Source organism: Stegostoma tigrinum, chromosome 7 (genome assembly GCF_030684315.1).
Source record: "Stegostoma tigrinum isolate sSteTig4 chromosome 7, sSteTig4.hap1, whole genome shotgun sequence".
Lineage (NCBI taxonomy): Eukaryota > Metazoa > Chordata > Chondrichthyes > Orectolobiformes > Stegostomatidae > Stegostoma > Stegostoma tigrinum.
The window spans coordinates 47,479,026-47,505,279 of NC_081360.1; the positions used below are offsets into that span (position 1 = coordinate 47,479,026).

The window sequence follows — 26,254 nt, forward strand, 5'->3', positions numbered from 1 at the left end:
ACTCTTCATGCTGCAACTTTCTTCATTCTGCAACATTCCTCTTTTTCCTGCCAAGCTGCATAACCTCATAATATCCCACATTAAATTCCATCTGCCAAGTTTTTATCCACTCACTTAACCTGCCTATATCCGCTTTGTGTCATCCTCACTACATGCCTTTTCATTTTTTTTAAAGTCCTCCACAAACTTGGTGATATTGCATTCACTTCCCTCATCTTAATCATTGCTTGTAAATAATTGTAGCCTCAGCACTTTTTTGTGGCATTTGGCTTAGTTACAGGCTGCCAACCTGAAAATGCCCCCCTTATCCAAAATGCTAAACTCACCGTGAAATTTGCGAAAGCAACTCAGCTGAAAGCTCAGATAGTAAGAACTGACGATGCTGGAGTCTAGATAACAAGGTGTAGAGCTGGAGAAACACAGCGGGCCAGGCAGCAGCAGAGGAACAGGAAAGCTGATGTTTTGGGTCTGGACCCTTCAGAAACATCAGCTTTCCTGTTCTTTTGATGCTGCCTGGTCTGCTGTGTTCCTCCCAGCTCCACACCTCGTTATCTCAGCTGAAAGCTTCTTGAGAACTCTAGCAAACATTTAACCTACCATCAAGAAGTTGTATTTTTGCCTGCTGCCTAATGAAGATCCCACAGCCACCCTTCTAAAGCTGCAGGTGGACATTGAGAAGCTTTACTCATTAGGCCATTTTGTGGATTTCTTGCACTACTCTTGTTCACACAAACACTGTAGATCCAGGCATTAAGGTGGATAGTGGCAGCTGTCTACCCAACCACATGTTGGCAGTCCTTGGCATTGCTCATACAACAGCTATTGGTTACAATATAGTATCATTTATTTTGTCAGGCAGAATTTCTTCTCACTAAGATTAATTACTTCTAGTAATAGACTTGGAAGGAAGTTAATAGAAGAAAATTGTAGTAATTCAGGAGCAAGCCTATATGTTCAACACAAGGGTTGGGCAGAATTACAATTTTATTTTATGGACCAATGAACTAAGACAGGCAGAATTGTGTTCCTCATCAGTACTTGTGATCAAGATGATTATATGTCCATCACACACTCCTCTTCCTTTTTTGTATAAGCCTTCCACTTCCTAATGGTCACCACAAGAAACAGACTTTTATATTCCACAAACATACTAGTGGTAGATTGAGCTAAATTTCTATATTTGCTTGAATATGAGTGTCATATTGCTGAAAATCTGCTATCGCTTAAAGCTGCTTTGACTTTTCACTGAAATTTATTGAATGTACAGTTGTGAATCTGCAAAAAAGATATCCAAATATAAATATTACATGAAGATCAGCAAAATGTTTTGAATCAATATGAGATAGTCTCAATTCATCTGCATTTAACATATAGGGTGGCTCAGTGGTTAGCACTGCAGCCTCACAGCGCCAGGGACCCGGGTTCAATTCCAGCCTCGGGTAACTGTCTGTGCGGAATTTCCACATTCTCCCTGTGTCTGCGTGGGTTTCCTTCGGGTGCTCTGGTTTCCTCCCACAGTCCAAACATGTGCAGGCTAGGTGGATCGGCCCTGCTAAATTTGCCTGTAATGTTCAAGGGTATGTGGGTTACAGGGGCATGGGGATGGGTCTGGGTCTGGGTGAGATGCTCCAAGGGGCGGTGTGGACTTGTCTGGCCGAAGGGCCTGTTTCCACACTGTAGGGGATCTAATCTAATCATACTCCGCACATGGCCAAAGTTAATTGAATGATTCAATACGTCCTGCTGCTTGAGTGCAGAAATTTCACGTGTCCTATTTTTGGAGCTCCCTGCATTTCTGTCATGCTGTTTAGAACAGTTAGCTGCTATACAGTGCTACCACTCACCCTTGATGTCACAATTCTTTGACCTGCCCCTTTTGTCATTGTAAAGTATTTGTCGATGATCTCAATGCAATACATATCTTGATTGACGGGATAGATCTCAATTTTCCATTGCAGGTGTGCATCTTGATGTTGTTTTGACAATATTTAAAATTTTTTTGATTTGGTCTATAGCCCTATTTAAACTGAAGCTAATTTGAACAAACCAGTATTCAAATGTGCTGCTGTTATTGAATGAAGAAAAACTCAGCTCAAATTTAAAGTGAAGGCTTTGATATATATTTAATCTCGTAACTTATTTTAAATCTTGGAATCATAGTACAGTGCAGAAGGACGCCATTCAGCACAATGAATCCAAGATGGATGTTTCAAATTCCATTCCAGTTAGTCCCACCAAGCTGCCACTTCCCTATCTCCCTTCGAGCATTCTTCCAATTTTCCTTTGTAAGCAATAAATTTATTTCCACGACCTGATCAGACAATACCTTCCAAATTTGAAGCACTTATTCCATCAGAAGTGTTTTACCTCCATTTTGTTTTTAAATACTCATGGGACAAGCGTGGTGGTGGCAGGGCCACCGTTTGTTGTTCATCTCTAGTTGCCCCTGAGAAGACGATGTAAGTAAACATGGGCAAGGAAACCTCCTGCTGATTACCACGTACTGTCCTCCCTCAGCTGACAAATCTAACTCTTCCATGTTGAACAACACTTGGAGGAAGCATTGCAGATGGCAAAGGTATGAAATGTATTCTGGGTGGAGGATTTCAATGTTCACCGCCAGGAGTGGCTCAACAGCAGTACTACAGATTGAGCTTGTTGGCTCCTAAAGGACGCAGCTGCTAGGCTGGGTCTGCGGCAGGTGGTGAGGGAATGAACAAGAAGGAAAAACATACTTGACCTCATCCTTACCAATCTGCCAGCTGCAGCTGTGTCTGTCTATGATACTAGTGGTAAGAGTGACTGTCACACAGTCCTTGTGGAGACAAAGACCTGCCCTCACATTGAGAATAACTTCATGTTAAATAAATTTCATCATGTTGTGTGGCATTATCTCCGTGCTGAATGGACAGACTTCACACAAATCTAGCAACTCAAGGCTGGGCATCCATGTGGCATGTATCAACAGCAGCAGAATTATACTCCAACACAATCTGTAACCTCATGGCCTGGTATATCCCCCACTCAACTATTATCATCAAGCCAGGGGATCAATGCTGGTTCAAAGAAGGGTGCAAGGGGACATGCCAGAAGCAGCACCAGACATACCTGAAGATGAGGTATCATCCTGGTGAAGCCACCAAACAGGACTACTTTCGTGTCAAACAGTGAAAGCAGCAAGTGGTAGACAGACCTAAGTGATCCCACAACCAACAAATCAGATCCAAGCTCTGCAGTCCTGCCACATCCAGTCGTCAATGGTGGTGGACAATTAAACAACTCTCTGGAGGAGGAGGTTCCACAAATATCCCCATCCTCAATGATGGAAGAGCCCAGCACATTGGTGCAAAAGAGCTGGAGCATTCACAGCAATTTTCAGCCAGAAGTGCCGAGTGGATGATCCATCTTGGCCTCCTCTGATGGTCCCAGCATTCCCAGTCTTTGGCCAATTCGATTCACTCCACATGATATCAAGAAATGGTTGGAGACACAGGATACCGCAAAGACTACAGGCCATGACAACATTCCAACAATAGTACTGAAGACTTGTGCTCCATAGCTTGCCACTCCCGTAGCCAAGCTGTTCCAGTACAGTTACAACACAGGTATCTACTCTGCAATGTGGAAAGTTGCCCAAGTATGTTCTGTACACACAAAGCAGGACAAATGCAACCCAGCCAACTACTGCCCCATCAGCCTGCTCTCGATCATCAGTAAAGTGATGGAAGCTGTCATCAACAGTGCTATGAAGTGATAAGGAGAGCTAACCGAAGCTACAACCGACAAATCTGATTGAACCTGTAACATCCTCTCACAGCCAGTCATGAATAGTGGTGAGCAATTAAACAACTCACTGGTGGAAGTGATTACACAATTATCCCTAACCACACAGATGTGTGAGCCCAGCAGATCCGTGCAAAAGTTGAGGCTGGTGCATTTACATCTATCTTCAGCCAGAAGTGCCAAAAGAATGATTTCATCTCGGTCTCCTCCTGAGGGCACTGACATTTTAGTCCAATCGATTCACTCCTTGTCAAGGAACAGGTTGGAGGTGCTGGCTACTGTAAAGCCTTCAACCCTGGTGGCAATCTGGTGATCGTACTAGCGACTTGTACTCTAGAACTTGCACAAACCTAGACAGTACAGTTACAACAAAGGCGTTTACCTGACAATGTGGAAACTTACTCAAGTATGTCCTGTTCACAATGTAGGTGAATCCAACTTGGCTAATTGCTTTCCTTGACCATTGGGAAGGTAATTGAAGGAGTTATTAGTTGTATCAAGCTGTATTTACTCAATAACAACCAGATCACTGCTGCTCACTTTGTGCTCCACTCAGGCCACTGAGCTTCTGATCACATTACAATTATTTTCACACACAAGGCAGAAAGAGCTGAACTTGAAAGGTAGGGGAGAATGATCGCCCTTGTTGTCAAGGCAGCATTTGACCCATAGGACATCAAAATGTCCTTGTAAAATTAGAACTGCTTGAAACTCTCCACTGGTCGGACTCCTAACTAGCGCAAAGGAAGGCATTGTGATTGACCAACAACAATCACTTCAGTCCCAGATCACCCTACAGTAGTTCTTCAGACATAGGCCCAACCATCATCAATTGCTTCATCACAAGTTGGGATATTTGTGGATAATTAGCTGAACAAAATGTTCACCACATGCCATTCCTCACATGCTGAAGCTGCCCATGTCCATATGCAGCAAGACTTGGACAACATCGGGGCATGGGTTGCTAAGTGACAAGTAATATTCATGCTGCACAAGCACCAGCAATCCACTAAAAGTGATAATCTAACCTCTTACTCTTGATGTTCAACAGCATTGCAATTATTGAACGGCCTATTACCAACAATTTGAGGTTTACCATTTGACCTGAACCAAACCAGACTAGCTATATAAATATTGTGCATTTAAGATTAGATCAGAAGCTAGGATTATTATAGTGAGTAACTTGCTTGCTGTCTCCCCAAAGCCTATCCACCATCTACAAGATACAAGCCAGGACTGTAATTGAATAATTTCCACTTGCCTGGATATGAGCAGCTGTAGCAGCATTCTATCTGAATATTAACTAGAACCAAACAACGCACTGCTTTGGCACCCCATCTGTGATGTTCAACATTGTCCGTCTGGCAATGCACAGTGGCTGTTAAATGGACCATCTACAATATATACTACAGCAATTCACCAATAGTCTTTTACTGTATTTTCCGAAATTGCAAAATTTACCGTCTGGAAGAATTATTTCACAAAATGAATGGGAACACCATCGTCCAAGTTGTTCTTGAAGCCACCCACAATCCTGATTGGGAATTATATCTCCATTTGTTCACGGTGTCACTGAGTCAGAATCCTGGAATTTCTTTGTTTACAACTCTGTGGTTGTACCAAACCCAGACGGATAATGGTTCAAAAAGGCAACTTCTTGAGGGCTGTTAAAGATGGGAAATAAATGCTAGTCTACATCCATTTGTGCAAATAAGTTTTTAAAAACAAAAAAATGTTCAGTATTGGAGGAAGGACAATATGGCTAGACTTCCAGGAAGACAGCATGGTCACTAAATCTATGAGAGCAATTGTCACTCTAACTCTTCCTATCTTTACATATTTATACATAAAATCTGAAACTCTCAGACCTTTCAAATGTATGTTAGTCATGTGTGATCAAAGAGTTGAACAGTTAAAATTGAACTATTTTCAATTTGCACTTTTATATTTTGCGTTTCGTCTTGATTTTTATTTCATGTTTTGAGATTGAATGTTGCAGGATGCTACTGAAATCTATTCGGAAAGTATCTCTGGTTTTATCTTTTGCTTTGCATTGTGGTTGTGAACCATTTATTGAATTGAAATGAAATTACATTTGCTGCAATGTAATCTGTAGGTTTGCAGTGTTCCCACTGGTTGATTTGGATAGTAGGAATGATAATTCTTGACATGTTGCCTTCATTATAATTGTTATACAACTCAGTTCGTGAACACATCCAAAAATGCAGAAGGGAAATTAGATACATTAAAAATTCTGTAAACTTCCAGAAAACAGTTATACTTTGTAGAAGCCTTTTGAAACGTACCCTGGATTCGGAGACTTTTTGGTCATGATCAACAAGCTAACATCAGAATTTAATTTGTTTGAGTTTCACTGACTCTGATGCACCCAAGTACAGGTATTTTCTTCATATTGCTTTATACCGGTATTATTGTATTGCACCCATCATTATTTTCATCTTGACGTACGGAAAATCACAAATAATGTGGCTCTGAAGTTAGATGTACACGTGTTTTCAAATACTCTTTCATAACGAAGAAAATTTGACCAGTTTCTACATCATTCTATGCCAATTTCTTTCATTAGCTACAGGGTTAAATTTTACTTTCTTTAAGTGTGTTTTCCTTTTCTTCCTTTGATTTTTATTAGAGAAGTGTGAATGCTGGAAAAGCTCAGGCCTGGAAGCATCTGTCAGTTTTTCCAGCAAGCTCTGTTTTTGTTTCTCCTTTCTTCTCTCCTTGCTTCACCATAGCCCGTTGGCTTGTAGAATTTGGTAATATGGCAGAAGTTCACACTACCATTCTTTCCAGCAAGTTCAGGTATTTAATTGCATTTTATACTCTACATTTAGTTTTTTTCGTTGCCATGAGATGTACCAATTCTGCATGAGAATGTGTGTGTTTTATTTTTCACAACCTTCCTCCGAGAATTTGCTCTATTTTAACTTGGAATTGGGTAAAGTATTAATGCTGGGAATTTCTTCTGGCATTACCGACTGGAGCCCAAAATTTTAATAAAGAAATTGGATCTGAGGGGCACCAAATTTAGCGCACAGGCTGGATTTGAAATATTTGTTCATACTTTGGCAGCAGCCCAAGGCATTGATGCTGACAATTGCATGTGAGTATGTCAAGTATGTTTTAAAAAGGAGTTGAAAAATGTCAAGGGAATTTATAGGCTAATTTGCCAGTGATCGAAAAATAAATGCAATCTCTACTGAAAAAGTTAGAAAAAACATTTAGAAGCTGAAATGTAATAAAACTGACATGGATTTGCAACTAAGTTTTATGTTCGACCAATTTTAAAATATCTTTGAAGTAACAACAGATCATCAAGTCAACATGGTGTGGAACTGGATAAACACAGCGGCCCAAGCAGCAGCAGACGAGCAAAATCTCAGATTCTCCAGCATCTGCAGTTACTACTATCTCTGAGATAATCAAGTCATGTACTTCAATTTTTGGAAGGACTTTCAGCACCTATTTAGTCATCATAAACTTATGATTAAGGTTAGGACATGGAGTCAGGGGCCAAATAGCATTTTCCTGTAGCAGCCTAGCTATAAATGGAAATGGCAGAATAAGGACTGAAGATAGGTAGATATTTGGATTGAAATAGGATGGGAAGTTATGATCCACAGGAATGTTACTGTGACTATTGATGTTCATTATTTTCAAACAATTCAGACTCCGATAGGATCTTGCAGTTTTTAAGGTTGTATTTCCAAAATTTTGTTGGTAGTGGGCATAATTAATATAGCGAAGGACTGCAGAGAAATTCAGGAAGATGTTTAGACATGAATTATGCAAGTTTGTTATTGGCAAATGAACGGCAATCGACGTGGGCGGGGGTTCCATTTTGATAAGAAGAAGGGGTCTCCAGGTACTTTAGAACACGTGATTAAATGGAGTAGAAGGGTTTGGAATATGGATGCAGGTAGTTCTCCTATAAGGTGATAACTTCGTTTTCGTGCGACCTCGCGATATAGAAAATTGTGTTGTCGGGAAATTGCTGTACTTGTACAGCAGAAAATTCACGTTATCCAAACAGTATCCACTATTCATTAATTGTGTTGCAGCCAATTCGCATTAACAAAACATTTGTAGCAGAACTACCTGTACACAAATGACTGAAGTAATTATGTGGGAATAATAAGTCAAAACTACGAACAACACAGTGGGGTTCATTCTTAAATTTCATTCCGATTTGTAAGTTATGGAGACTGTTAAATAAAAGCGAAATAAAAACAAGTACTACAGTGACTCAGCAGATCTGCCAGCATCTGTGAAAAGAGAAATAGAATTGATGTTTCAAGTTCAAAGTTTCTTTTTCAGAAATCAATTTAATGCTTTAACTTGGGTTCCAGTAACAGAATCCATTCCCTACTGATTCTACATCCCTCTTTCGGGCAAATGTCTGAAGTAGAAACAGACTGTTCACAATTTCAATGTCATACTTGAAACTAAGGTGAACTTCCAATTATGTAACAATGCCTTAACTAAGACTGTCTATTTACGTTGGGCTTCAAACAAGTATTTTAGCCCGGGTGCTTGGTTAAAGGGGTAGCTTCTAAGGGAAAATTAAAAATTGGTGGGGTTAGAGGAGGAGGAGAGAGAGCGCGCGCGCGCAAGGCTTTGAAGGACAACGAACAGCACAGCTGAGGTGGCAAGATCCTTTTCACACAAGCTAATTAGGAGAGGTTCCTCCCGTCTAAATGCAGGCTAGCATCCTGTGATATATACGTTGGATTTAAAATCTAAAGATAATTGTACAAGACAGCTAGACTCCTCAGTTCGAATCTAACCATACCATTAAATTGAAGATTGCTAGCTTTGAAATGCTGTTGTACTTTCTGCATGGGAGTTGACAAGCAGGTTAAACAAATTATGTGTTCTACTCACTGGCAAATGATAATCCAGATTGGCATGTGGACAAAATGGTACATTTGAAATTTCTGATCAAGATGGAGTTTTAAATTTTATTTAGTTGTGACAATCCTTGTATGGTCCTTGCTGCAATAATGGATGTTACGGAGGGAGAAAAAAATACAATAGTTTTGGTCACTGAAAAGAATCTAGGTGCTTTTTAATGAATGAGAGAGATCTATCTGCCAATGACTCGGTTAAATAAACATTAAACACCCAAGAAAGCTGAAATATACAAGAGATTATTTCTCGAGAGTGTTAGAAATGTACTTATTAGCCAGCTTTTGGCAAGAAAAAGCTTATTTATTATTTCAGCTTGGGCAGTTCCCCAGAACCAAATTTCTGTTTTTAATCTGTTGTACTAAACAAATCAGGCAGGTCTTGTAGAGAAAAAGAAATCAGATAGCCAATGTATCAAGCCTAACAGTCCTCCTTTGGGACTGGAAAATATTCCAGAAGAAAATGAAAGGAGCAAATAAGGGACATTTGGAAAAAGACACTTGTGAAATGTTTGGGCGGAGAACAGGGGGTGCTTAATTACTTCAAGGAATATTTTGTGAAGACAAGAAGATACAGTAAGAGAAGTTAAAAATAAAAGGCTCAGTGGCCAGAATACATACTTAGAATGGGTAGAGTCAGGGTGTGTGTTATAAAATTGGATGCCATAGTGGTGGTACCACCATCATTTGCCCAATCCATGAGTATTTTATCCACACTAGGGGAGGCATTGGTAGCCTGCATACTTTTTTAATATGTCATATTAATGGCTGATTAGCAACTTGAAGGTCTCCACCTTCTACCAATTACTGTGATTTTCTTTCTGCGGGGGAAACTGGTGCAAAGTATCCAGATCACAGATGAAACCTGGTGGTATTGTGACTGTGCAAGGGAAAGTCCCCTCTGGCCATTTATGCACAATTGGAACTCCTCCCAAGGTATTCAACTCCACCAGCCACTTTATTGTTGTGTCCTGCAATCCTCGTAAGACCATAGACTTCACTGCTGTTGTGGGTTCCTTTGCTGCTCCTATTTGGGAACTGCCTACAGTCCCAGTAGTGGCCATCCTTCTGTTGATGCTGCTGGGACAAGAGTTACTAACCATTTGGTGATAGCAGTCAGTGCTTAGATTTCCTCCTTGATGGAAGCCAGAAGCCTGTCCTAAAATATTTATAAGTCCAAAAGCTGTGGGATGAGTTGGCAATATGGCAGTGGGCTTGTGTGTCATACAGTCTTCTATTGTAAAATTCAGCCTTAAGGATGTCAAGATATAAGGAATGATATGCCTCTGTCTGTCTCATTTTGCTATTTGCTGGTCAAAAAGAAGATTGTAAAATAAGGTGTGAGATGGAGAACCCTCAGTTTGTTTTAATTTTCTGATTGCATGGATTACTTTAAACACAGAATAAAGGCAATTACACCTGAATAGTTCTTGTTTAATTCTCTTGTATTCTTTCGTATTACAAATCTGGTTAGAATATTTTAAAGTGAAATAGTGTCATACAATTAAATGTCCTTTTTTTAAGGATATTCAGATCACAATACTGATTGTATTTATGATGACTTCGATACATACATAAAATGGAAATGGACAGGTTTCTGTGTTCCAGAAAAGTTATGACAATTGACAGCATGTGGATAATAGAGCTGAAGAGGAGGTGAAATAGGATGCACGTTCCTATTGGAATGAAAGGGACGTTTTATGAAAACAGGCTGAACGGGCTAAGTCTCTACCCATTAGAGTTTAGAACAGTGTGAGGTGATGTTATTGAAAAATCTTGAAGACTGGATAAGGTAGATACCAAAAGGATACTTGTATGTGAGACTAAAATTAAGGAACAGTGTTAAAAATAAGAGGTCTCTCTTTTAAGGTTAGTTGAAGATGAATTTTGTCTTGGAAGGTTGTTAATTGAGTGGAATTCTTTTCCCCAGAAGGTAGATGAAGCTTGGTCTTCAAATTTATTCTAGGCCTAGTTAGGTTTCTTTATAAACAGAAGTCAAAGGTTACAAGTTGCAGAGAGGAAGTGGAGATGAGATCATAACCTAATCAACCATGAACTTATTCATTGGAGAGTAGGTTGAAGGATCAAATGACCTGATCCTGCTTCTAAGCCCTTTGTTCTTGTGCGAGTCCACAACAAAGGAATCTATGTTTTGAAACCATCTCATGTCTACCCACAGAATAATTTTGACTTCCAGGTCCAAATGTTTGTAGTGGGAAGGTAATATGCCCAATTATTCATGTATTTATTAGAATGCACTTGTATATTTGAGTATTTGCCTGGACGTTTTCAGATACTCTTTTATATGAGTGATTGGAAATTTAAATACACTTTGCTTTGCTCAAATATGCGAACTTTGGAACTGTCAGAACCCCAGAAGAAAAAAATTTGAGAGGAAATTGAGAGCTTTCTGCTGTGTAGTAAGCTGTCAAAAGGATGTTGGCTGCTTCCTTTTGTGGATCAAGTAACTCAGCAAATGTAAGAATCTTGAACTTGGTGGGGGTGGGAAATTGCTTACAAAAATATAGGAAATATAATTTGGACCACACTCAGCAGAAAGCGTATGAGAAAAATGAAGGCTAAAACATAACACACATTTTCTGCTATTGTGGAATTAACAGTTTTGGCTCTGCTTCTGTGACGTACATTGCTGTTTCAACATATAACTTGCAGCTTTTGGATAGCCAATGAATCCGAACGTAGTTATTACTTTTTAAATCCAGTAATTTAGTGAAGATGTGAATTATTTTCAAAAATGCCAGACTCTCTTTAAATGGTCACATTTTTATGATGAAACTTACTTTGCATGTCAGTACATACTTACATTACAACGGTGGTTGCTCTTCAAATGTAACTCTTGGTTATGAAGTGCATTTAGGTTATCCTGAGGTGTTGAGAAAGGCACTACATAGATGCAAGTCTCTTTGTAAATGTGTACAGTATGTGACGAATTGTTAATATTTCAGGCAGAAGCATATAAAATGTGTTCTAAAGGCATTTATTTTTAGGTCACCATTACGCTTTTTCTATGCAATTTTGAAAGGTGGAAACAAGCCAATAGTTTTGTTGCTCTGAGTCTAACCGCTGTTGTTAAAGCACTGATCTCAAATGAGGTGCGGTGAGGAAGTCCTGACGTTCAACTTACAGCTAACAGGAAGCAAGCAGAAAGAAATTGAGAGAACTGTACAAATTTAACGCTTTGAAATAGGTTGAAAAATTTGAAGGTAAGCAAAATTAATTTGAACAGAACAGTGATAAATAGTTTTTTTGGCAGTTAAGTGATTTAATATTTCTGGCCAATCTACATTTTGTATAGTTGAGAGGTCTGCATCAGATAAGGCTTTAAAGTGCAGAGTACTCTAGTTAAAACCACAACAATTTAGAGGAACTGAAACATGAATGTAGCATTGAAGTTTGTAAAAATTTGCAACCCTGCTGAAAGAAATGGTTGAGCTACAGATGTTCTTCTGAAAGAAATTGCAAAACAAATATGGAGCAAATGCCATCATTGTTTGGAAGAATTTTATCACAAACGTTCTAAATAATAGCACAACTTATGTTAAATTTATCTGTTTTTACAGATTCTGAGTTACATTTGAGATGGTACATTATAGAAGTCATAAATCCTATGCTATGATTTGAATTTGCACAGGAACTCCTCGTAGAAGATACTTGAGTTTACAAAGCAAATGTGACAACCCAGAAAAATGCTAATCCTTCTTTTAACATGTTGATATGACAAATAAAATATCTCATTAGACAGTGCTCAGCACCACGGGAATACTGAATTGTTGGAGCAGAGATTCAATTCGGGATATATGACGTTCCATTTCACTAAACGGAATGCACAGGAAAATATACTTTTTTTTAATTTGGAAAGATTTCTACAGTCTTTAAATGTAGTACTTGTATTTAACTTCCAAATTGCTATTGAATATTTTAGACTAGAATCTCTTTCAGCAGTTAATACTTCCATAATATTGTTAAACTATTTTATTCACAGTTTGTTTTCTAGCAGGTTACAGGTTGAACAATTTATGCTTGCACAACATTAGTGGAACAACCCGTTGAAAACTGAAGAAATATAACTTGGAATAAATGTATAGATGTATGTTGAAAAATCTTAACTAAGTTGCTAATAAAATGGAGATATTTAACATATCGTAAATTCTTGTGAGCCACTGACTTCATGTTAAATTGAATTCATAAAGCAATGGCGTCTGAAGTTGGGACTATGGAAGTGCTTAATATAACTTTGTTAAAATAACTTTAATAAAGTTATGAACAGCGGATTGAGTAATTTTATTTGGTCTGTGAAGTTTCAGCATCAGATCGTTGAGATTGAAATATGTCCTTCAACAGTGTAATACAAAGGTAAATAATGTCAGACAGCAATATATAGGTTCAGTGTGCTCAGCTAACATTGAAAATACTGGTTTTAATGAAGTATGTAGTTACTTTCATTGCTGTTGCCGGGTGAGACAATACATTTTAATGGATTTCAATTTAGATTGAATTTTGAACACTGGTATAATCATGCTATCTACATCCGTGTTAATGTATCTTCAGCAAGTTGTGTATTTCTTTTCCCTAAATTTTTGAGTGAAGTGCTAACGTAAGCCTTAAATTTGGGGCTTTTCCCTAAATGCTAGCTAATTTGAAACTCTATTGAAAGACCCGTTTGTTAAATACTTGTATTAAACAGGAAATATGAAAAAGTGACTTTTGAAGCTAAAAGACTATAAATGTTAACCTTGGAGAGAAAATTGTGCTTCAAATTTACTTTTCTTAACAAAAAGAACATGATTGGCATTTGAATTTATGTAGTCATAATTTTCTCTCCGTGTCACCAAAGACAAAGACTTGTGGATTTACAGATTCAGACTATTTACTGGCTGTCCTGTGTGTCCTATTTGTCAAACAGGCCAAAGTGGCCTGGTTAAGAATTTGAGAGTATGATGGAAGTGCCTGAATGAAGTAGAATACTTCCATTTTGGTTTTTTGTAATTGCTGAGACAGAAAAAATGTTCATAACTGCATACAAATACATCTAAACAAGCTAAGTAATACTGTTTTGCAAAAGTACATTTAATTTTGTATTGTATTTAACTGAAAATATCTGCCATAATTTACTTAAGAATGGGGATTATAAAAGTCAATACAATAATAATGGCTTTCATCAGCCAGAGCATTATGTATTTATCATGGCCCTCTAAGACATTTAGATAACAATTTGACCGGTTCCTAAAATCAAAAATAACCCAAAGTGCCTCCAGCCTAAATGTCACAAACAAGATTTAACCATGAAAGTCTCCTTGGTCAGTGTCAAAATATTTCCAAGGGACAATTACAAATGGTAGATCTGAGTCTTTAATTTTGAAGATCATCTCTTCCACAAATACACTGAATGTGAAAATAGCATGTGAGTAGTTAAATCAGTTTTAATCAAAGACTTTTAGTACCTTGGACTATATTTGGATGTAAAATTCAATGTTGCAAGGAAATAATTCTGCTCATCAAATTCTACAGTGCTCCTAATTCTGGAAGAATGCTTCCCATAATACATTTTAAGCATTCTTTTAAGTGCTGTTGTTTTTAAAATAAGTACTTGTGACGTAGTTTCCTTGACTCACAAGAATTTAGTTCTTATGAGGAAAATAATTTAAAACATTCTCACTGGGTTTAATACTTTTACACTATTATGATGCTGATGTGCATGCAAAAATATACATTTCTCTCAACTTTCCAAAGGATTGAACTGTTTTGCCCCAGTTTTTCTTTTCCTTCCCTTTTTCTTCCTGTCAGCTGATGAAAGTTATTCTGTCTACATTATCATTTTTGTAATAAAAATACTGATATGATTCAGAGATTTTATTTTGCCTAAAAACAGCTTCAAGATTATTTAACTGTTTTTTGGAAAACTTAATCTAGGAAACGGCTCTTGCTGAAATATTCAGTTATTTCTTTGGAAGAAAATATTTAACTTAATACAATTAGTCTGTGGCCTATAAAGAAACATTACCTCATCTTGGCATTCAAGCTATAAATTGCACATTATATGATATAATGTTGCTGTCATCTAAAAGAGCAGGTCATCAGCTCTATTCTAGTTGTGACTAGTAAAGATAAAGTCATAAAGTTACAGCAGTGAGAGCAATTCAGCCCGTCATGTCTGTGTTGACTGGCCATCCATTCTCATTGCACTTGTCAGCACCTGGTCAATGCCTTGCAGGTTCCTTTTTCCATTCCAACCACCAAACCAGGCTAACCAATCCAAACTTCTGTCCTTCCTTCCGTCCGTCCGTCCTCTAAGTTGAAACATTTCCTCCTCATGACCCTCCAGTCTTCAGATCAATCATTGTGAATTTACCATCACAGGGTAATTGACCTCCAAGGGGGAAAAAAAACAGTCTTTCTTGTCTAAACACTTCATTATTCTGTTCACCTCAGTTTATCACTCCTTGGCCTTCGCTGTCCAAAGGAAAACAACTGTAGCCTATCAAAGTTTTCCTCCCCTGCAATTTTGAAGTCCTAGCAACACTTTTTTTTAAAAAAAAATTGAAAGAGTAGACTGGATGACTCAACAGTTTGACCAGAATTATTTCTTCATTCAACTTTTGTAATACTGATTTAGCACAATAAAGAGAGATCATTATCTCCACCTGTCAAGAGAATTGTCAGAGAAACTATGGAAATAAAACAAGAGACAGGCAAAGAATGTGGGAGACCAGCAAAAGAAATTAGAATTTTGAACGAATAACAGATAATTCAGTCTGCTAGAAACAATGATGAATGAAATTGAAACATGTACAAAGATGATTTAGGGAGTGGAAGCCAAACACAGGAGCAACAAGTTGAATTTGAGAGTGGTCAGTGAGTACAGTTAAGAGATCCATGTTGTTTTGGTCTGCGAACAGCACTGTGGAAAATGACCTGTATGTTTTTTTTTGAAATGGCCACTTTGGTCTGATTTAAATTTTTGTGGAACATTCTATGCTACTCTTAGACTTGCTTTCAGTTTAAAAGTGAAGATACGCAAATTGAGATTTTACAAGCTAAGGTTATATTCTCAAATTTAGCTTGAGAGATGATTTGTTTGATGTTTGGATATCAAAGGCATTAAATGGTAGAAACTCTTTTTGAATGATTATGAATTCCAAGGGCTGAATTTTTAATTCAAAAACAGTAATTCCTGATAAAGTTCAAGTCTGGTAGTATCTGTGAAGAAAAATCAAAAATATTTTGGATCTGGTGACTCTTCCTCAAGACTGAGTTTTTGTTACCCAATGGAAAAACGAGTTGGACTCTGAAATGCTGAATTTTTAATTCTGCGAATAAGGACCTATTTTCCTCTGCCTTCCCCATCCAACTTAATTTTTGTGTGTGATCTTTTAGCTGCGCTGGAAGGCCTTTTGGTGTAAGACACACAGACACTGTTCTGAAGTTGATGCCTGTCATGAGGGAAAAATTGAATTACTCCCACATACAAAAGCTGCATGGTGTTGTGGGTTTTGGAAGCCCTAAAGAACATGCTTCCATGGAGAATGTGACCAGTGTGGAAGCCTCCTGAAGATTCAGGAACATTCTAAGATGTGCATATAAACTGTTGTGACACCTTTAATCATTAGATACTGCATTGTTAAGAAGACATGTTCTTAATGCAGTGATTCATAATAGTCATTTGATTCTTTTATTGACCACAACTGTTTAACTGTTGTAAAAATGGAAAGCGCTGGAGAGACTCAGTAGATCCAGCACCAAGGACAGTAGAGAATGATCAAGAGGAAGGAATTAAAGTATGAAAGAAAGCTAGTTCTCTGAAGGGAATAGCGAGAGCTTCTGCTGATAGTTAAAGGAAAAGAATAAAGAAAATGAGTTTTGATTGTCCAGAGATTGAGAATGGGAGGTAATAATGGATAATAAGAGACTAGCAAATGAAATGAACAAATATTTTGCTTGTCATCACTGTAGAAGATATTAAAAAGTTGCAGTGACAGCTGTAAATTAGGACTTAAAAGGGAGAGAGGAACTTGGAAATTATAATCTTACGGGAAGTTGTACCTGAAAATCTTCAGGTGAACTTCAGACAGACTCATTCCTGGCTATAAAAAGAGATGGTTAATGGTGGTAGTAGATGCATAGTTGCTAATTTTTCCAAAATTTCTTAGACTCAGGACAGGTTCTACCAGGCTGGACAGTGTCAAATAAAACTCTATTCAAGAAAGTTAACTGGGAAGAGTCAGCATGGCTTTGTCAAAGGAAAATTGTGTTTAAATCACTTATTGGCATTCCTTGAGCGACTACAATACACTGTGAATAAAGGAAAGCCTGTAGATGTACTGGACTTGAGTTTCCAGAAGGTGTTTAATAAGCTGCTGCAGGAAAGGTTACTGGAGAAGCTAAAAGCTCTTGATGTAGGAATAACATAGCACAGATAGAAGATTGGCTGGCAAGTAAATGAATACTCATGCATTGGACAAGAACAATTGGCAAAATGTGTCAAGTAGAGTCCCACAGGGGCCTGTGTTGGAACCTCAACATTTTAAAATTTATGTCAATGACTCAGATGAGGTGAGGAAAGACATGGTAGTTAAATTTGCAGATTACACCAAGGTAGGTAGGAAAATATGTTGTGAAGAAGACTTAAGAATATTGTGAATGAATGTGGACAGGTCGTGTGTGGGGCCCAAAATCTGGCAAGTGGAGTGTAATGTCAGAAAATTTGAACGTTTTCATTTGACCAGGAGAATAAAAAGCAGAGTATTGTTATTTAAGTGGAGGACAAGTGCAGTGTTCTGAGGCTCAAAAGCATTTTAAGTGCACTGGTGCATGAGTCACAATAAATTAGTAAACTGTACAGCTTATAATCAAGAAGAGCAATGGGATGCTATCCTTTTATTATGAGGGGATTTGAACATAAAAAGAAGGATGTTCCACTTCAGCATTGATAAGATCACATCTAAAATACTGCATATGGTTTTTGCCCTTTCATCTTAAGGAAGGGTATAAATACTTTGGAAGTGTTACAGGGGATATTTACCAGTCTGATACTTGGAATGAGTGGGCTGTCTTATGTTGGAAGATTGGCCAGGCTGGGTTTGTTTCCACTAGAGTTTCGAAAAGTGAGGGATGATTTGACTGAAGTGTGCAAGATCCTGAATGTCCTGACAAGGTGGAATTAGCAAAAAGACTTCCTTTTCTGGATCAGCCCAGAACTAAGGGACACAGATTTAAAATTAGTGGCTGCCCTATCAGAACAGAGATGAGAGGAATTATTTTCCTGAGGGTCGTGCGATTTTTGGAACACTTCCACTCAGAACGTGTCTGAGGCAGAGCCATTGAATATTTTTAGGACATAAATGAATAGATTCTGTTCAGGCATTGAGATCGAGGATTATCAGAGGTAGAGAGGAATGTGAAATTGAAACCCAAACAGATCAGCCATGATATGTTTGAATGAAGGAGCAGGCTGAAGGGACTGGCTGGTTTAATTTTACTCCATAAGTGACATGAACTTGAATGGGTTCCTCTCAAAAAGGCCACCTTTTGTGGTTGTGATGTGGTCCTCGTGAGTTTTGGTGAAAACCTATCAGATCAAAACATTCTTCCAATTATGATGAAAGGTCAGTAAGCTGATGTGTGAGCTGCTGAGTGTTACAGCTCCTTTTTTATGTTTTAAGTATAAATCCTGACAGATGTTTGAGAGGTAGTACCACTGAGATGACAGTGATATGACTTTGGTAGTTACAACCAAGTGACGGACATTCATCACATGAGGCAAGTGATGGAACTCCCTGGCTCCCAACCTTCTGTGTGACAGTCCTTTTTAGGAGAAACCTTATTCTGCTAACTTGTACACCATAGGAACATTAAGCATTAAGTGGATGGTGGTATTTACTGTAGTACAGTCATTCATCCTACAGTGCTACTGGAGCAACATTCTCTTGAACTGTCCACAGGTACTGACCTCTGCAACCACCTCTGTGCATGTTGCCCTCACCAATATGACTGGCTTTTTGTTGCCATGCAAAGGGAGGAGAAAAGCTTCCCTTCTCTGCTGGAGAGCCTTTAGACAACCTCTAGAGAGGGATTGCTAACATGTTGTGCTGCCTCCTTACCTGGTTTCTGACCCCTCCAGAGGTGTGAGAGTGTGAGATGAACAGAGGTTGACTGACATTCCTGTGCTGCACAAAGTGAAGTGCTGTCCGATTACCTCTTAAATATGGCGTGAGGATATCGGAACCCAGAAGATCGTGGCAGGAGGCAGAAGTTTCTGCCTGCCAGCCAACCAATTAAATTAGGTGGTTTACCCAGGCATGAATACGTAATGAGCTCATAGGATCCTACTGTTATGGAGAAAACATGACTTGCTCCAAAGCTGACATCCTTCCCATGTTCACAACAGCCTTCTCAGAGAAAATTCCACTCGGTGTGTTTAAACTCAGAGTTCTATTAGACTGTTAAAGGTTTAATATTTTCCCAGATATTTATAATTAATTCAGCTGCTATTATGTAGCTTCTGAAGGCTGTACCTGATACAGACTGGATGATTAGCTGTAGAGGATACATAAGCATAGGTGATATGGAGTGTGTGAGAGTTCAAGAGGGTGTGGATGGCTAATCTGAAGGGAAAGGGTTTGGTGGGATGGTGAGGGAGATGCCGTTTAGGAGTACTGGGGGCTATGCGGTTGCATTAGAGAACTAAGGCAGGTTTCCAGTTGGCCCACCTCTATACCCTTAATCCTCACACAGTCCGTAGCAGTTTTAAAATGTGCTTAGCGGTTTATTTAAAAAAAACATTGAAGGCGTACTGCAATAGGCAGCTCACCACCACCAAAGGCAACTGGGGATGGACAATAAATGCTAACCAGCCAGTGATGCCCACATCCCACAAAATTAATCAATAAATAAAGGCTGTGCAGAGAATCCAACCCCTCTCTGAAATCCCAAACAAAGTCAGAGAAGGGTCAGGTGTGCAGATCAGAGCTGCAAAAGTGCACAGGTTATCTTTTCCTAAGCCTATAGGAAAATCCAGCCTTATGTCAATGGTACAAAGTTGAAAAATTACAGACTAAGGGCTGAAAATAGCCTAAGTGTCAATTTCAGGAAGCTTCATAGGGGGTTTCTTTCCTTGAGGTTCAGCAAGTTATCTCATGCAGTTCCCTACTAGTCATCATGACATATGCACCACATCTCTACATTTTGTGTTCCAGTGGAGGTATTTGGTGCTGCTGGAGCATTCTGGAGTGCCATTTTTAAATCCCAGCTGTGCACCAGGTCAAACGCCGCAAGCCAGAAAATGCTGTTGACAGTGTTGTTACACAATTTGAAGAGACATGGGTGAGAAAGAGGAGTTGGCACTTCTGTAACAGGGATCTGGAGGCCCTGGTGGACAATGTGGTGGAGAGGACCACCAGAGGATACCATGGCATAGTCTGGTCTGTGCAGTATTAGTAATCTGAAGGAACTCCCAGCAATGCAGGAAGAAGATTAATGGGTTTCTCTATTCTGCCAAGGTAAATGCCAGCATTTTTTTCTCTGCTCCCTCACACTCACTGTAACTCTGCTACCGTACCCATTTCCACCCAAGGTTCATGGTCTGCCAGCCTATTGCATGCAGCATCTTCTATAGTTCCCAGACTGTTAGCCTTGCAGGCCCTCTGTGCTTTCTAGTCTCACACGCAGGACAACTTCCCTGTACCTGTACCAGTATTAACAACTGTGCCTGCCACTTTCATCTCATTGCCTCCTTTTCTGTGATTCAAGAAGAAAACATGCATGATAGATCAGAGATAACCATGACAAGTGGTAGGGTGCTCAACATTTGCTTGCTCAACCTCCGTGAGAAGAGAATCTTTGCTTAACAGAAGTGGACTGTGACTGTTCGCATGGTGATACCAAGACCTCTAATTCATGGCAACCAAGTAACATTCATTGTCCACTTCTGCGCTGCTCTCCCAGTACTGCCAGTGTGAATCTACTGGTAATATGCCCAAAGTTCTACCCCCGTTTGGCAACTTAATCCCCCCTCAAATCTCATGTAGGCACCAGTGGCATCTGCTCAGTTTTTTTTCCACCCGGAGAAGCCCAACCCCCTCAGCACATCACCTTCTCTTCCATCTCTGAGAAAGAAAACACAGACCGCTTGGAGCATGCACCAGCAAAGCTTGCTCCTGCACCCTCCTCCAGCTCAGATACTGGCACCTCCAGTGGGTACATTTAGGCCAAAATCAGGGCCACATCATTGCTATGTCTCTGCTGCTGGCTGAAGAAGAAATGACACCAGTTGCTGACACTCTGCTTTGAAAGTAATGGTGAATTTTGGAATTAAAGTGAATCTTTACAGCTTGCCTAACGTTACTTGCACTTCACAGATGTAACTAGGATAATTTGTAATGTTGAATAGTTATTGTCAAGATTGCTTGTGGCCAGGATTTCTAGTTGAAATGGTTGGTTGACACATGAGGATCATAAACAGAGATGTGTGTTAACAACAGATGTCTTTAAAATGTACTGCGTGGGTGCCTGCTTAATTCTATTGTCTCTTCAATGGTCTCGTACTACACAAGTAGAACCCAGAGAAAAGAAACCCTTAACTCTACCCACTCCAGATGTGAGGGCAACTGTTATTAATCTTGATATGTGCACTTATGATTTGGATGAGGATAGAAGCAAATGCAGGTGGAACTTCACAGAATGAGTCACAGGCTCAGCCTGTCAATATAGCTGACAACCTCTAATGTTCATATTTCCGTCTTCCCTGCTATCCTTGTCAAACTCGTTGAAACCAGGGTGACTGTGTCATTGATCTTGGCTCACCCATAACTCTTGCTTTTTCCATTTTCTCCTACCCTTGTATGTCGATTTGCACCCCTCTTTCCCCTTATTGTCCCTTCTGCATCCTACATGCTGCCATCAATCCCCACAGTTGACTTCCCTGGACCCTATGAAAGCTTTGGTCCTGGTAACAGCACGCACACGTGCCCCCACCCCCGCCAACACACCCCACCTTGACTTGCAGCGAACAGACTACTTGGACCGACCATAACCCACATCTTGACCAAATGGGAAAGACAGCCCTGATTGATAAGTGGCCAGACCCCTGACTGAAGTCTGTATAAGCTCCCCAGACTGACTACACTGTTTACAAAATTTAAACAGTTTTGAACAAGGGTCACTGGACACAAAACATTAACTTTGATTTCTTTCCACAGATGCTGCCAACCTTCTGAGGCTTCTCTAGCAGTTTGTTTTTTGTTTGTGATTTGGAACATGTGTTTGTCATAAAAGCTACTGGCACATAGTGCAGGTGTGACTGATATAGCATGATATGTCAGCACTCTTCACTGATCGCTGCTGGCAAATGTATCTGTGCTAACAGACAAAGCAGAAGTATTGTGAGGCAGAAATGTGCCAAAAAGGTAAGGCAAAGCCTTGATCTGAGCATTCATGTTGGCACAAAGTGAGTGAGTGCTTAAAAAAAATGCAGGAAATCTTGAGAGGCTTCCTTGTCTGATGCATGAGCTGGGTGAGATCACCAAATGTTCCGCTGGTTTTTTTCTTAATGAAACAAAATAAATGTTATGGTGCAAGGTGTTGGTGCAGTCCAAAGAGTTATATTGAAGAGGTGAACTGTGCTATGAATTGAGTTGAGATGTGCCATTGATAGTGTGGTGAGGCTGCTGCATGTCCCATGTTGATGCTAATCTTCATGAACAAATAATGCAAATGGTCATTGCTCAGGGAGTGTGCCCTGAGATGCTGGGGACTGCTGACTAAGATGGAGGTCAGGTCAGCCAGCTTCATGCTGAAAGCACCGGTGCATGCACTGACTTCCATGTTGGGAATTGTCACTGTCTAATTTCTCTCTGCCTTGTGGGAAAATAGGAAATTGCATTCAAATATGGTGGGAGTTCGTTAATAATGAGATGTAAATACATGGAAATAGGCCTCTCACCATTCACTTGAGAGATTCTTGTCTTGTCATCAAAACCTTGGGTGTAAAATCAGATTTTTTTTTCTCTCTGAGCTCACCATATTATCCCAAAGTACAAGCCCACAGGTAGCATCTAACGTTTGGGATGAACACTTGTATATCTTGTTATTGCCAAACTGGTTGGTTGTAACCTTTTTTGCTCATTGTATTTTAACTTTCAAACTTAAATGATTTTTTAAATCTGTTTTATTTCCATTAATCTGTATGAATCAACCATTAACACTATAGTAAAGATGCCATAGCTCTAAAGGAATACAGGTCTGTGCTTTCATTAGAGAGTGATGGCCAGTGCTGATTTAACCTGAGAGTCACTCCCTCTCAGGTAATAGAGGATGAGAAGGAGGGTCATTCGCTGTAACTTCAAACAGTGTGGGAATGGTGACTCTGCATTGTAAACTGAGCTAACAGTTCTCCGCTACTACAATGTAATAGCCTACTTAACAGAAAAGGTCCATTCATTAGAGCTGGTATTGTAAGCCACATAACTATACGTAGTCTCTAATTTACAAAAGAGTCTCCAGTACTCTTCATAATTTTCAGAGTCTACTTTCGAGCATTAGATGAAAAAAAAAGTTGGCAAAACATTGTTTATCGATTTCAATAAATATTATTTCCTAACTGTTCGTGATATCTGAATAGAGAGTTTCAAGTTTGCAAGTGATTGGCATTTATTGCCTAAACTGGGCAATTTTGTCAGTTCTGCGCTCACAAAATGAATTGACTCATTACGTGATGTTCCATTTGATAATCTGACTGGTTGAGGGGAGATAAATGCTTGTTGATCACAAAATGCAGAAGATGAGCAAGTGTTAAGAATGTTGATTTTTTTTTTGTCAGTGGAAACAAGGAAGCTTTGAATCATTTCATGTCATTAATATTTTTACCTGGTTTTCAAACTTTCTCAAAAACACTGGTTTAGATATTGTACTTGAATCCAGAGCTGTGAAGCATGCTGAAGTTAGATTGTAATCAATCATGCTGCACCTGATTATCCAAAATGAAGTTGTATTCAGTCTGTTGAACAAAATATTCAATTAATAAATTTTCCAGAAGTATAAAGAAATTTGTTCTCAAAATTATGCCGGAAATAGTTGGAGACCAAATTGTAAAAGCACAATTCACTTTAAGGTTACATCAGGCAATTTTTTTAAAAAAAGGATGTGCCTGTGAGAAAAGAAGTATGATATGAATCAGTACTGATTCTGCAACTATAGATTTTTTGATATATTTGATAAAGTTAAAGTTTCGCTTAGTGGACTAAGACTAGAGACAGCAGAGTTTCTTTGTACTAATGTACTATATAGATTATTCACAAACAATTTTTAAGTAGCAAATTTTCTCCTGGGGTTTAAATAACTTTGACTCCTTAATCCTTCCATCGTTCAGATATTTTGTAGTAGCTCTCCTGCAACACAATTTTTGTTAACGTTGTTTTCAGATAAAATAAATCAGTGGAACATTTGGTGATCTCACTGCTGGGCATTAACCTCATTTTGATTTTAGGTAAATTTGGCATCATGGTGAGTGCAGTGGTACTCCCAATCTATAGGCCACAGAATAGTAGTTGCAGAGATAATGGGAACTGCAGATGCTGGAGATTCCAAGATAATAAAATGTGAGGCTGGATGAACACAGCAGGCCAAGCAGCATCTCAGGAGCACAAAAGCTGACGTTTCGGGCCTAGACCCTTCATCAGAGAGGGGGATGGGGGGAGGGAACTGGAATAAATAGGGAGAGAGGGGGAGGCGGACCGAAGATGGAGAGTAAAGAAGATAGGTGGAGAAGGTGTGGGTGGGGAGGTAGGGAGGGGATAGGTCAGTCCAGGGAAGACGGACAGGTCAAGGAGGTGGGATGAGGTTAGTAGGTGGCTGGGGGTGCGGCTTGGGGTGGGAGGAAGGGATGGGTGAGAGGAAGAACCGGTTAGGGAGGCAGAGACAGGTTGGACTGGTTTTGGGATGCAGTGGGTGGGGGGGAAGAGCTGGGCTGGTTGTGTGGTGCAGTGGGGGGAGGGGATGAACTGGGCTGGTTTAGGGATGCAGTGGGGGAGGGGGAGATTTTGAAACTGGTGAAGTCCACATTGATACCATATGGCTGCAGGGTTCCCAGGCGGAATATGAGTTGCTGTTCCTGCAACCTTCGGGTGGCATCATTGTGGCAGTGCAGGAGGCCCATGATGGACATGTCATCAAGAGAATGGGAGGGGGAGTGGAAATGGTTTGCGACTGGGAGGTGCAGTTGTTTGTTGCGAACTGAGCGGAGGTGTTCTGCAAAGCGCCCCAAGAGGATCCCCCTCGTTCTCACACACCACCCTACCAACCTCCGGATACAACGCATTATCCTCCGACACTTCCGCCATTTACAATCCGACCCCACCACCCAAGACATTTTTCCATCCCCACCCCTGTCTGCTTTCCGGAGAGACCACTCTCTCCGTGACTCCCTTGTTCGCTCCACACTGCCCTCCAACCCCACCACACCCGGCACCTTCCCCTGCAACCGCAGGAAATGCTACACTTGTCCCCACACCTCCTCCCTCACCCCCATCCCAGGCCCCAAGATGACATTCCACATTAAGCAGAGGTTCACCTGCACATCTGCCAATGTGGTATACTGCATCCACTGTACCCGGTGCGGCTTTCTCTACATTGGGGAAACCAAGCGGAGGCTTGGGGACCGCTTTGCAGAACACCTCCGCTCAGTTCGCAACAAACAACTGCACCTCCCAGTCGCAAACCATTTCCACTCCCCCTCCCATTCTCTTGATGACATGTCCATCATGGGCCTCCTGCACTGCCACAATGATGCCACCCGAAGGTTGCAGGAACAGCAACTCATATTCCGCCTGGGAACCCTGCAGCCATATGGTATCAATGTGGACTTCACCAGTTTCAAAATCTCCCCCTCCCCCACTGCATCCCTAAACCAGCCCAGTTCATCCCCTCCCCCCACTGCACCACACAACCAGCCCAGCTCTTCCCCCCCCACCCACTGCATCCCAAAACCAGTCCAACCTGTCTCTGCCTCCCTAACCGGTTCTTCCTCTCACCCATCCCTTCCTCCCACCCCAAGCCGCACCCCCAGCCACCTACTAACCTCATCCCACCTCCTTGACCTGTCCGTCTTCCCTGGACTGACCTATCCCCTCCCTACCTCCCCACCCACACCTTCTCCACCTATCTTCTTTACTCTCCATCTTCGGTCCGCCTCCCCCTCTCTCCCTATTTATTCCAGTTCCCTCCCCCCATCCCCCTCTCTGATGAATAGTAGTTGCAGTTTATTTTCTTTATTCCCCTCAAGATCCAGTTCCCTCAGCATATGTCAAACATCTGTGATACTGAGAATCGGCATTTTGTGCGTTTTGTCTATCAGTCTTGTAGAATCCTAAATTGTAGAATCACCCAATCTCTACTATGCGGAAGCAGGCCATTTGGCCCATTGTTTTCACACTGACCTCCAAACAGCATTGCCACCCAGGTTGACAGGGCTGTTAAGAAGGCATACAGTGTTTTGGCTTTTATTAATAGAGGGATCGAGTTCCGGAACCAAGAGG

The 26,254-nt window shown here is 40.2% G+C and overlaps 1 protein-coding gene across 2 annotated transcripts in view; it reads left to right on the plus strand.

The window, feature by feature from the left end:
- Nucleotides 1-26,254, plus strand: part of wipf1b (WAS/WASL interacting protein family, member 1b) — a 111,358-nt gene that overhangs the window by 27,278 nt on the left and 57,826 nt on the right. Inside the window, exon 1 of one of the 2 annotated variants that reach the window (XM_059647211.1) lies at nucleotides 11,829-11,932. The exons of the other annotated variant lie outside the window; for it this stretch is intronic. The gene's annotated coding sequence lies outside the window, so the exon portion shown is untranslated. Of the gene's footprint in view, nucleotides 1-11,828; nucleotides 11,933-26,254 lie in introns of those variants that run through there. 2 annotated transcript variants of the gene reach the window in all.